Below are 12,955 nucleotides of genomic sequence, written 5' to 3'. Positions count from 1 at the left end.
TTAGCCAATTCTAAAGAACACACACGGGGCCAGCACTATGGCATAGCAGGCAATGCCACCATCAGCAGTGCTGGCATCCCATATGGGTGCCGGTCCGAGTCCCAGCTGCTCCACTTACAATCCAGCTCTTTGCTATGGCCTGGGAAAGGAGTGGAAGATGGTCCAAGTCCTTGGGCCCCTGCAGCTGTGTGGGAGAAGCTCCTGGCTCCAGATCAGCACAGCTCCGGCTGTTGTAGCCATCTGGGAAGCGAACCAGTGGATAGAAGACCTCTCTCTGCCTCTGCCCCTCTGTAACAATGCCTTTCAAATAAATAAAATAAATCTTGGAAAAAAAAAAAAAAAAAAAAAAACAGAACACACACACACACTCCACAGCTAGTAATAAGGCATCCCACAAATTCAGTAATGTTAAAATTCTCCTTCTTCCCAGCAATCCAAAGTAGTTATTTAAGGTTTAGATCAGTAAGAATCCCTGTATAAACCCTGGAAATCCCGCAAAACCTCCAATCTGTCCCTAACCATAAATTAGTCATAGGGGAACAGCTGCAGGAGTTGCCTTTAACCTACTGGCTATATCCCCAGACCTAGCAGAATGATGCAAAAACCTGCAGTCATTACAGGATCTATGCAGAAGATGACCCATCCAGGAATCCACTCCTCAAGCTGCCTTGGTAGATGTGAATATGGATAGTAAATGCTATCCTTAATATCCAGCAACTTAAGTGTCTGCAGCTCCAACCCTTTAGAAACATTTCAGAATTGCGTCCACTTACTGGCAGTTGACACCTGCTTGACATATCCATATCTGACTCATACACACAAACTTTAATTAATGAAAAAAGAATCTAGAAGTTAAGCAGTAGCCAGCAGCTCATAGTATACATTAAATATTTTTAAATGAAAAAAGCACCCTGAATTTCAATTGAAGGCAGAGGATACTGAAAACACTCTACACTATGAACAAATTTTTCACAGACACACATGATATTCTTAAGATCTGCCACACTGGCATGTGTGACCAAAGTGACCTCTGCATCACACTGTATCATACTCTGTATCACACTTCCACACTGGATACATGAATATTTGGGAAAAACATTTCCTTCTGAATCATTTCTACTGCAAGTGTCCTGCTAACAATAGAAGAAGCAGAGTCCCTCATACATAAGGCCAAGTTAGTATCTTCATGTGAACACATCATAATACCACCACCATTCTGAAAAGTAATCAGGCCCAGGGCGGGCGTTGTGGCTTGGGGGGGGGGGGGGGGAGGGTTTAAGCCTCCACGTGGGACATTCACATCCTGTATCCTGTATCCGAACTCAGGTTCAAGTCCTGACTGCTCTACTTCTGGATCCAGCTTCCTAGTAACACACCCTGGGAGGCAGCAGACCATGGCTCAAGTGTTGGGACTCCTGCCACCCACATGGGAGAACCAGAAAGAATTCCTGGCTTCTGTTTATCCTACTCCTGGATGTTGAGGGGATTTGGGGAGTGAACCAGTGGCCAATTAAGGCTGCATGCTCTCTCATGTATGCTCTCTCTGATGCTCTGCCTTTCAAGTAAATGAAAATAAACTTTTTTTTTTTTAAGAGATTTATTTTATTGAAAGGCAGAGTGACAGAGGTAGAGAGAAAGACAGGATAGAGAGAGTACTGGTTCACTCCCCTGGCCCAGACTGAAGCCAGGAGCCTGGCACTCCATCCAGGTCTCTCACATGGGTGGCCAGAAGCCAGCATTGTGGTACAGCAGGTTAAGCCACAGCCTTTGATGCTGGGCACCCTGTATTAGAGTGCCAGTTCAAGTCCCGGCTGCTCCAAAGACAGGATGGCGTTCCAGGCTCCTGGCTTCAGCCTGGCCCAAACTGGCCAGCGTAGTCATCTGGGGAATGAAAAAGCAGATGGAAGATATCTCTCTCTTTCTCTCTGTTTCTCTCTGTATGTCACTCTGCCTTTCAAATAAATAAAGCCAATCTTTAAAAAAAGAAAAATTCCATGATTTCACTTAAGAAGTAAGTACAGTAGTCACATAACAGACCAGAAACAGAAAGGCAGCTGCCAGGGTGTGAGCTGGGAAGGAAGGAAGAATGAGAGGCTACTCTTTAGCTGGTACTCAGCTTCAGTTTGGGAAAACTGAAAAGTTTCCAAAATGGATGGTGGCAATGGTTGTACACCAATACGAATGTAATTAATGCCACTGATTTGCATATTTAAAAGTGGTTAAGAGAATAAATAATGATAAATTTTCTGTTATGTATATTTTACCACAGTATAAAAAAAAGTTAACTAAGCAAGAACAACTAATAGCCAAACCTTTGTGGCAAAGACGTTTCAAGAAAAGTGGGAAGAGGGGACGGGCACTTGACACTTGGTTATGACACCACTGGGGACACAACATCCCCTAGTCGGAGTGCCTGGACTTAGTCCTGGCTCTGCTCCCAAGTTCAGCTTCCTGCTTTGTGCACCAGGACAGGCAGCAGGACACAGCTCAAGTACCTGGGTTCCTGTCACCTCTGTGGGAGACCTGGATTAAGTTCCACACTCCTCAATACCACCTCACCTAGCCCTGGATGTTGCCAGCATTTAGAGGATGAACTAGTAAACAGAAGATCTCTCTCTATCGCTCACCTGCTTGCTCGTGCTCTCTCTCTCTGCCTTTCAAATAAAATGAAAATAAATATTTAAAACAAACCAAAAGAAGTAGGAAGTGTTTCTAACAGTCATGCTTCACCGTCAGCCTCAAGTCCAACTGACTTATCTTCAATGTCAAGATCTCAGAATAGGGCTCAGAGTTTGTTACAGCAGCTAAGACCCCCCCAACTGGGACACCCATATCCCATATTAAAGTACCTGGGTTCAAACCCCAGGTGCAGGGGGCTGGCACTGTGCCACAGAGGGTAAAACCTCTGCCTCTGGTGCCAGCATCCCATATGGGCACTGGTTCAAGTCCTAGCTGCTCCACTTCTGATCCAGCTCCCTGCTAATGCACCTAGGAAAGCAGTAGAGAATGGCCAAGTCCTTGGGCCCCTGCACCCACGTGGGAGACCTGGAAGAAGCTCCTGGCTCCTGGCTTCAGATTGGCTCAGCTCCAGCAGTTATGGTCATTTGGGGAGTGAACCAGCAGATGGGAGACCTCTCTCTCTCTCTCTGCCTCTGCCTCTGCCTCTGCCTCTCTGTAACTCTTGTCTTTCAAATAAATAAATATTATCTTCAAAAAAAAAATTCCACGTGCATGCCAGATTCCTGGCTAATTCTTTTTTTTTTTTTTTTTTTAACAGGCAGAGTGGACAGTGAGAGAGAGAGACAGAGAGAAAGGTCTTCCTTTGCCGTTGGTTCACCCTCCAATGGTCGCTGCGGCTGGCGCACTGCGCTGATCCTATGGCAGGAGCCAGGTACTTCTCCTGGTCTCCCATGGGGTGCAGGGCCCAAGCACCTGGGCCATCCTCCACTGCACTCCCGGGCCACAGCAGAGAGCTGGCCTGGAAGAGGGGCAACCGGGACAGAATCCGGCGCCCCAACCGGGACTAGAACCCGGTGTGCCGGCGCCGCTAGGCGGAGGATTAGCCTAGTGAGCCGCGGCGCCGGCCGATTCCTGGCTAATTCTAACAGGAGGCAGCAGGTAATAGCTCAGGTAGTTGGGTCCCTCCACTCATGTGGGACACTTGGATTGAATTCCAGCTCCAAGCTTCCATTAAAGACATTTGGGGAGTAAAACCAGCAGATGAGATCTCTCTTTCCATCTCTCTCTCTCTCTAGCAAATAAATTAAAAAAAAAAAAAAAAAAAAAGGCCGGCGCCACAGTTCACTAGGCTAATCCTCCGCCTAGCGGCGCCGGCACACCGGGTTCTAGTCCCGGTCGGGGCGCTGGATTCTGTCCCGGTTGCCCCTCTTCCAGGCCAGCTCTCTGCTGTGGCCAGGGAGTGCAGTGGAGGATGGCCCAGGTGCTTGGGCCCTGCACCCCATGGGAGACCAGGAAAAGCCCCTGGCTCCTGGCTCCTGCCATCGGATCAGTGCGGTGCGCCGGCCGCAACGCGCCGGCCACGGCGGCCATTGGAGGGTGAACCAACGGCAAAGGAAGACCTTTCTCTCTGTCTCTCTCTCACTGTCCACTCTGCCTGTCAAAAAATAAAAAAAAAAAAAAAAAAAAGACTTCAGAATAGAAGAAGGGTGGGTATGCCACTTTCATGCTGCTGCAGATATACAAGGGTACTTCAAAAGCTCATGAAAAAACAAAAGTAAAAGAAGTTTATTTTAGGGGCCGGTGCTATGGCACAGCAGGTTAAGCCACCACCTGCAACGCCAGCATCCCATATGGGCACCAGTTTGAGTCCCGGCTGCTCTACTTCCAATCCAGCTGCCTGTTGATGTGCCTGGGAAAGCAGCAGAAAATGGCCCAAGTGGTGGGAGACCCGGATGAAGTTCCCAGCTCCTGGCTTCAGCCTGGCCCAATCTGTGCTGTTGCAGTCATTTGGGGAGTGAACCAGTGGATACAAGATCTCTCTCTGTCTCTCCCTCTCTCTATGTAATCCTGACTTTCAAATAAATAAATAAATCTAAAAAAGAAATTACTTCTGTAACTCTTTCAAATAATTTACTTATTTATTCATTTGAAAGAGTTAGAAAAGAGAGAGAAGGAGCCAGGAGCTTCTTCCAGGTCTCCTATGTGGGTGGCAGGGGCACAAACACTTGGGCCATCTTCCACTGTGTTTCCCAGGCCATTAACAGGGAACTGGATTGTTGCAATCCAGTGGGGACTTGAACCAGTGCCCATATGGGATGCCAGCAATGCAGGCGGCTTTACCAGCTACGCCACAACACCAGCCCCTAATATAATTTTTTAAAAAGATTTATTTATTTGAAAAGGGCCGGCGCCGCGGCTCACTAGGCTAATCCGCCGCCTAGCGGCGCCGGCACGCCGGGTTCTAGTCCCGGTCGGGGCGCCGGATTCTGTCCCGGTTGCCCCTCTTCCAGGCCAGCCCTCTGCTGTGGCCAGGGAGTGCAGTGGAGGATGGCCCAGGTGCTTGGGCCCTGCACCCCATGGGAGACCAGGAAAAGCACCTGGCTCCTGGCTCCTGCCATCGGATCAGCGTGGTGCGCCGGCCGCAGCGCGCTGGCCGCGGCGGCCATTGGAGGGTGAACCAACGGCAAAGGAAGACCTTTCTCTCTGTCTCTCTCTCTCACTGTCCACTCTGCCTGTAAAAAAAAAAAAAAAAAAAAAAAAAAAAAAAAAGATTTATTTATTTGAAAAGAACGACAGAGAGAGAGCTCTTCCATCCACCGGTTTACCCACCAAATGGTTGCAACAGCCAGGGCTGGGCCAGGCCAAAGCCAGAAACTCCACCAGAAGCAGAGTAGCAGGGACACGAACCACATGAGTCAGCCCTGAGATGGGCTAAGCAGCGACCTAACCCACTATGCCACAACAACTGACCCCAATATAACTGTTAATATAAAGAATGGACTCTCCTTCCTGACAATTAAATCAGAAAAATACACGCTTTTCCTTCCAGTTTCCAGTGAAAGCAGCAAGCCAAATAATCAGTCTGACTTGGAAAAGACAAGCCAGGTGAATCTCAAAGAGTGACGTTCCCAGCTTTAATATAGTGGTTCTACAGCGGAAAACTGCAAGCAGCAATTTAAGAGTATACACAGACTTCCTCCATGACCACTGTTAACTGGCTTTGTGTACATTACTTAACCCTTCTGAGCCTCATCTGAAAAACAGGGACAATCCAACCAATTAACCAGGTAAAAAACAGTACAATGAATTCAGTTGCCTGGAATACATCCAAAGGCACAACAAATGAAAATTTCTTCCCCTCTAGACATTCTACACAGTGTCTGGAGCCCAATCAGCCTCCAGGGGCTATGCTGATGTTTTGGCCAGTAAAGTATGGCTCCTCCTCCCCAGTCCCAGCTGTTTCAGTTCTAGCTGTTCAACTCCTGGTTCCTAAGAGGATGCTGTCTATATTTAGAGGCAATGCCAGCACCAAGCTGGGGCTCAACAGGTGCTTGGAGAGCAACTGAACACTACGCAGTTTTCCATTGTTTCCCAGGGCTAATTGGTTTAGGCTTCCCAACTGGCTGTCCTGACTTCTACCAGAGTGCCACGTTGCACAGCACTTACCTCAGTACACTAAACAGAAACTTCAATGTGCTTCCCTTCGCAAGAAGACACTGCTAGCGCTGTTATCAAGACCCCAGCCTTGTTAAATCACGGGAACAATAAACCTTCCAGAACTTTACCCAACCTTTATGTAAATCATTGTTATCGTATCGGACCCAAGTTTCGACCAGTTCCTGCTGCTTTCCCTCAACCAAGATAGGGGTGGAACAGAATGGACAACCAGCAAAGGCAGTAAAAGCTTTAAAGAGGGCGTCCAACGGAACTGGGTCTGAATCCAGCTCTACTCACTAGCTCTGTGCACTTAATAAATTATTGAATCTCTTCTTGTACACAAGAGGAAATAATTATAAAAGAACTTTTCAAACTCAGCACCTTGCCTAGTCACGGAAAGTCCACAGGGAGCCACATTATCACAGCGAGAACTCCGCACTCACTCCTTGCTTTGTTCACTTTTCGACTGCTGGGAAAAAATCATCTCTGGACCTCTCTATAAGCTAGCCTAATGCTTCCATCGGAGCCTCAGCTGAGAAATATAAACTGATGAGTACCCAGAAAACTTAGATGAGTCAGCAAAACTCATGCCTCACAAACAAAAAGCTTAACATGGGCTATTTATGAATACATAATGGTAACTGAATTTTCCAAAATCAGCTATTTGCTACTTAGGACCATTCCAAATCTGGTCTGGACAGCCCAGTAGTGAGGCAATGCAAAAAGCAGAGCCCCAGACATACTTTCCCACCATATTCTCAAATCACCTTAAGTCACTCTGGAAGGTATGAGACAGCCTGGTAATTTGAAGCCAGCATCAAGACACAACTCCTCCCGAGAGTCTGAAACTAGGAGCAGATGGTACACGAACATTTTCTCAGTGAGAAACTGCAATTCTAACAAAGTACAGACAACTCAGATTTTTTTGTCAAGGCGATTCATTACCTTTTGGTCCAACCGAAAATAAACAAGCTCTTAGTTCTCCCTCCAACACCCGCAATCAAAGCAAGATATTTTTGGTGATCTGTTCTCTCCTGCTTCATTAACCACAGGTAAATGACGTTCGGAACCTGCTGAACAGAGAGGAAATAAGTATTTACAGGGAATGCTTTATCGATGATCATCAAAGTATGAAAAGCTGGCTTGTACTCTTCGGCAGAGGGGAAAAAGCCAGAGGCAAAGATGCACTTTTTCAAAGAACCCAATCGCCCTGGCTGAATTAGGAGAAAGACATGACCCTGGTCCACCTACCCTGGGCTGGATCTCTCTGCTTTAACTGAAACCCAAACCGCCTCTCTTTTCTTCATTTTTCCCTTCCATCACCCTCCTCAATCCCAAGACAACCCTTTTAGCCTTTATTCTGAAATCCCATTAAAAAAGCGCCCCCCCAAATCCCAAGGACCCCCGACAACCACGTAGCCCCCAACTCGTAGCACTTCACATGCCAAACGATCCATTCTTTCATTCTCTTCTCGCTTCTCCCTCGTTACTTAAAATCCGGCACCCCGCACACACTCTACACCAAGGAGCCCCTCTCTCCATTGTTCCCCGATCTTGTCTGGAAACTCCCCAACTCGGACCCGGGCGCTTCGCCCGCCCCCACGGACCTCGGACACCTCCCACCCTCAGGGCACTTTGGGTCCCCCCAAAAGGGCTCAGCGCCTCCTCGCCACACCCCACCCCCAACAACTGTCCCTTCCCCCCTTTCCCTCCCGAGAGTCCGCTCCCCGCATCGCGGGTCCGCTCCCCGCCGACCCCGCCACCGCACAGCAAGCCCAAGCCTCACCTGGCCCGGCCGGACCCCGCAGTGGCCGCGTCCTCCCAGTTCCGGGCTCCGCGCCCCGGACGCTCCCGCGTCTGAGAGGAAAGGCGATCCTCCGCCTCCTCCTCTCCCACTGCCGCCACGGGCGCCGCCGCGCTCCTCCTCCTCCCCCGCCCCCAGCTCGCCAGAGCCCGACGCCGCCCCGCCCCCACCGCCGCCTTCCCCGCTTCCCTTCAGGGCCGGGCGGCGGGCGGGCGGCGAATCGCAGCCGCGGCTGGGGGGCCCGGAGCGCCCGACGATCCACACCGACCCGGTCCTCGGCCGGGGCTCGAGCCGCACGCCCCGCCCCGGCGCCCGCCCTCGCGAGCGCGTGCGCGCCGGCCAGCCAGAGCGCAGGGCGCGCGTGCTCGCAGCGGGCTCGAGGCCGTTGCAGCCAACGGGCGCGCGAATGAGGCCGGAGCGGGAGGCGGCCCGCGGGCCGGACGCCTTCGAGCTGGGGAGACGCGGGGCTGCGGGCGAGTCGAGTTATCCCAACCCTCCATCCCCGCCCCTTCAAGCCCTGGTCGTGCGCGCCTCACGCCGCCGCCGCCGCCGCCTCGCGCGCTGGAGCTGCGGGAGCTTGGGCGTCGTCGGGGGGTCGCTAAAAATGACTGAGGAGAAGCGGGTCGGGGGCTTAACTGCATGAAAAAGGGGGAACGGTGGGACACGAGGTCGCGTCCGCGTGCCGAACGGCCCGGGCCCGTATATTGAGGGGCGGCGGGCAGGCAGGGGAAAGCGCGCGCGCCGGAGCGAAGGGCCCGAGCGGGAACTGGCGGAAACAGCCGAAACTGTCCGGAGCTGGCCGAAGGCGGGTGGAGGGAGGGGAGCCTGGCGCGCGGCTTGTTTCTAGTCCCGGCCGCGAAATGCTCTGCAACCAGCCCCTGCTCCGCTTTGGGACCCCGCCAGGAGGACTCTCCACCACTTTCCTCCTTGGTCTCCTCTTGGACCTTGCTTTTACTCTCCCAAAGCAGAGAGCGTCCTGCGGCTGACTCGCCAGCACCTGGGCACAAGGCGGAAGTCCTTGGAGGCGGGTGGCGGGGGTGGATGTTGGGGGTGCACCAGCTTGGCCCGAGATAACCTCGGGGCGGGAGCGAATTGAAGATTCCCTGCTAGAGTCGGATTTCCAATCTGCCCGGCCGGCTACGTTCCCTCCCTAAGGCTGTGGTCGAATTTTTTGTATTAAATACCCCACCCCCGCTATCTTCATGGCCAGAAACGTGTGTGTTTTTTTCTGCTTGTGTGAGGTGCTTGCTTCACGGTCAGAGGTCCGTTAGGAGGAGCTAGAGGCTGGGATTTGGTGAAACAGCCTGAAAAGATGAATCAGAATCTGTCGCCACTTTGTTATCTTTTGAGGCCAAGCGGAGGTTGAACAGGCAGCAGCCCCCAGTTCGAGAGTGTGTAAAATGTATAGCTAGACACCACTGGTGCACTGTAGTGTGGGCTTCCACACGTTTGCTATTCCAGTCACTGCCTGCAATTGAGTGGTAGAGTAGATTTCTACCAGCCCATCTGGTCTTGTGGCTTCAAACTTTGCATGAGTTCGGGGGTCAAAAACCCTCTGGAAGAATGACCTGGGTGCCTAGACCCCTGCCACCCACCCTGGGAGAGCCAGAGGAAGCTCCGGGCTTCACCCTGGCCCTTGTGGCAATTTGGGGAGTGAACCAACAGATCGAAGGGTCTCTCCCTATCTCTCTGTAACTCTGCCTTTCAAATAAATAGGGAAGTCTTTTAAAAAAATAGATAAATAAAGCCCACAGACCCCTGGTTAATATAATGCCCGATCTACTCCAGCAATATAATTTAACAGATCTAAATAAGCAGAAGACTATATCATCCCGCTGGTTAAGGCACTGGTCCCATGTGTCACTGTAGACAAACGATTCAAGTAGAGTCACACCCTCCCAATGTCTTGTCTCTCTTCAGTCACTAAGTTGATGTAAATGCCTAAGAGTGGTAGGTATTGTTCTGGATATTAGGCCACTTAGAAAAATAAATAAATAAAACAGCATTGCGGATTACTACCCCCAAGGAAGGCATCCAGTTGTTAAGGAGGATGATAGCTATTAAATAAGTACAATAACATGATAAATGTTGAAGCAGAAAAGTTCTAAGTGATGCTGGAACATGCACACACATAAACACACACACATGAGTGACTAATGCTTTCCCAATTCCCCTTCCAACCTATGTAGGGAAGGAGCAGGATGATATGACCCGGGAGCATAAGGAACTGAGCCTCCAATCCTATTCCACGATGACCAATTTCATTAACCAAAAGCCACTCAGGGAAGTCTTTTATTATGGGCCTGCTGCTGCTATAAAACCAATACATATTCTTTGGAAAATAAATCCCCATTCTGGAAAACCTTAGAGCCTGTTGAGAAAGACATGATATCCCTCCTAAGAGAGCCCTAGGGGCCAGCACTGTGGCACAGTGGGTTAAAGCCCTGACCTGAAGCGCCAGCATCCCATGTGGGCACCGGTTTGAGTCCTGGCTGCTCTTCTTCCGATCCAGCTCTCTGCTATGGCCTGGGAAGGCTGTGGAGGATGGTCCAAGTCCTTGGGCCCTTGCACCCACTGGGAGGCCTGGAAGAGGCTCCTGGCTCCTGGCTTCGGATTGGCACAGCTCCAGCCATTGCGGTCATCTGGGGAGTAAGCCAGGGGATGGAAGACCCCCCCCCCCCGCTCTGTGTGTAACTCTGACTTTCAAATAAATAAAATCTTTTTTAAAAATCCACATCCCAAATTGGAGTGCCTGGATTCCTGTATGGGACTCTGGTTCCTGATTCCAACCTCCTGCTAATGCAGACCCTGGGAGGCAGCAGGTGATAACTCAGGTGGTTAGGTCCCTGCCACTCACAAGAGAGACCTGGACTGAGTTCCTGGCTCCCAGCTTCAGCCCAGCCCAGTCCCAGCTTTTGGGGAGTGAACCAATGGATAGGAGTTCACTGTCTCTCTCCATCTCTCTACTAAATAAATCAGGGGCAGGTGTTTGGTACAGCAGTTAAGATAACACTTGGGATTCCCACATCCAATATCTGAATTCATGGGTTCAAGTCCTGCCTCTGCTTCCAATCCAGCTTCCTGTTCATGCACACTCTGGGAGGCAGCAAATGATGACTCAAGTCGTTAGACCCCTGCCACGCACGTGGGAGACCCAGATGGACCTCCTGGCTCCTGGCTTCTGGCCCAGCCATGGGTGTTGTGACCATTTGGGGAATGAATCACTGGATGGAAGATCTCACTGTCTCTCCCTCTCTCTATCACTCTGCCTTCCGAGAAATAATTAAATCTCTTTTTAAATAATAACATACATATGTCTCACTTGAGCTTCTGGAGAATTCATTTATGAACTAGTGCCAGACTAGAACTAAAGAGAAATCATGATACGATATTCACCTTGGCAGATATATTCTGCAGCTGGTATTAACCTGACCTGGTCTGGTGTGTTTTCAAATAGATCCCTGAGATTAGAGCATTTCTAGCATTTTTGTGTGTTTTGAGTTGATATATTGTATGTGATTAATTACCAGATTCCGTGTTTGTGTTTGAAAGGGACTAAAGTTAAACGTCAATCTGAGAAACTTAATTCATTACCTGGGAGAGTTGATAATCAATGTCTACAATTAGTCATAAGTCTCTGTTGATAAGCTACAAATTGTAACAGGCACACACACACACACACACACACACAGCAGTGAATGTCTCATGAGGTTGTACTTTTTCCTTCACCTACATGTCTCAAATGCTTAAGAATACACATGTTGCAATCCAAAGTAGGTATCTCAGAAAATTAGTTTCAGGGCCGGTGCTGTGGTGTAGTAGGTAAAGCCACCACATACAATGACAGCATACCACATCAGAGTGGTGGTCTGTGTCCTGGTTGTTGCCCCACTTCTGATCCAGCTCCCTGCTAACAATGCACCAGGGAAGGGCTGGTAATGTGGTGTAGCGGGTGGGGCCCCTGTCTGCAGTGCCAGCATCCCATATGGGTGCCGGTTCAAGTCCAGGCTGCTCCACTTCTGATCCAGCTCTCTGCTATGGCCTGGGAAAGCAATAGAGATGGCCCAAGCATTTGGATTCTTGCACCCATGTGGGAGATCTGGAGGAAGCTCCTGGCTCTTAGTTTCAGATTAGCCCAATTCCAGCCTTTGTGGCCATTTGGGAAGTGAACCAGCAGATGGAAGACCTCTCTCTCTCCCTCTGCCTCTCCTCTCCCTGTGTACCTCTGACTTTCAAATAAATAATTAAATCTTTTTTAAAAAATTCAGTTTAATGGAATGCTAAGTAGATATCTGAGAGAACTATTCTACATCCAATAAGTTTTGGAAACATTGGTTTAAATCAAGTTAAACTGGTTTCCTTACTTCCCAGAGCATGGATATGGTCATATGTATCCATATGACAGGCTATACAGCACGCACTTTTGCCAAGGAACTTTTTGTCCCCAACAGACTTTCCTGTGGATTTCTCTGAACATTCATTCTATTAAGTTCTATTAAAGAGACTCAAGTAAGTCAGCGTTTCACAGATAACAAAACTGAGATCCAATGACGTGGCTAACACACGTTTTCACTTTTTATCAGACATTTAGATCTGGAAAAAGCCTTGAACCATCAAAGGCTCAAGTGTTAACAAAACTACCGGCATTATCAAAACCAAAACTCAGATCTGAAATAGTTCAGTATGAGTGCCTTACAGATTCATTAAATACTTAACGTTAGGGTCTGGCACTGTGGCATAGTGGGTAAAACCACTGCCTGCAGTGCCGGCATCCCATATGGGCACCAGTTTGAGTCCCAGCTACTCCACTTCTGATCTAACTCTCTGCTATGGCCTGGGAAAGCAGTAGAAGATGGCCCAAGTCCTTGGGCCCCTGCACCCACATTGGAGACCCAGAAGAAGCTCTTGCCTCCTGGCTTCAGATTGGCACAGCTCCAGCCATTGCAGCCAATTGGGGAGTGAACCAGCGGATGGAAGACCCCTCTCTCTCTCTCTCTCCTTCTCTCTGCGTATAACTCTGACTCAAATAAATAA

General features: G+C 49.7%; 1 protein-coding gene across 8 annotated transcripts in view; it reads right to left on the bottom strand.

Moving 5' to 3' along the window:
* The window catches only part of SPATS2 (spermatogenesis associated serine rich 2), a 138,673-nt gene extending 130,628 nt beyond the window's left edge, over positions 1–8,045 (bottom strand). For 2 of the 8 annotated variants that reach the window (XM_070052191.1, XM_017341835.3), the window contains exons 1-3: positions 7,904–8,044; positions 7,063–7,187; positions 6,885–6,965 (exon numbers count right to left, since the gene is read on the bottom strand). The gene's annotated coding sequence lies outside the window, so the exon portion shown is untranslated. Of the gene's footprint in view, positions 1–6,884; positions 6,966–7,062; positions 7,191–7,903 lie in introns of all 8 variants that reach the window. The other 6 variants (XM_017341834.3, XM_070052194.1, XM_017341833.3 and 3 more) reach the window with 4 other exon arrangements.
* Positions 8,046–12,955: the final 4,910 nt, after the last annotated feature.

This window comes from Oryctolagus cuniculus, chromosome 11, assembly GCF_964237555.1.
Source record: "Oryctolagus cuniculus chromosome 11, mOryCun1.1, whole genome shotgun sequence".
NCBI lineage: Eukaryota > Metazoa > Chordata > Mammalia > Lagomorpha > Leporidae > Oryctolagus > Oryctolagus cuniculus.
The sequence above is the reverse complement of the archived record's forward strand: the minus strand, read 5'-3'. Positions and strand labels throughout refer to the sequence as shown.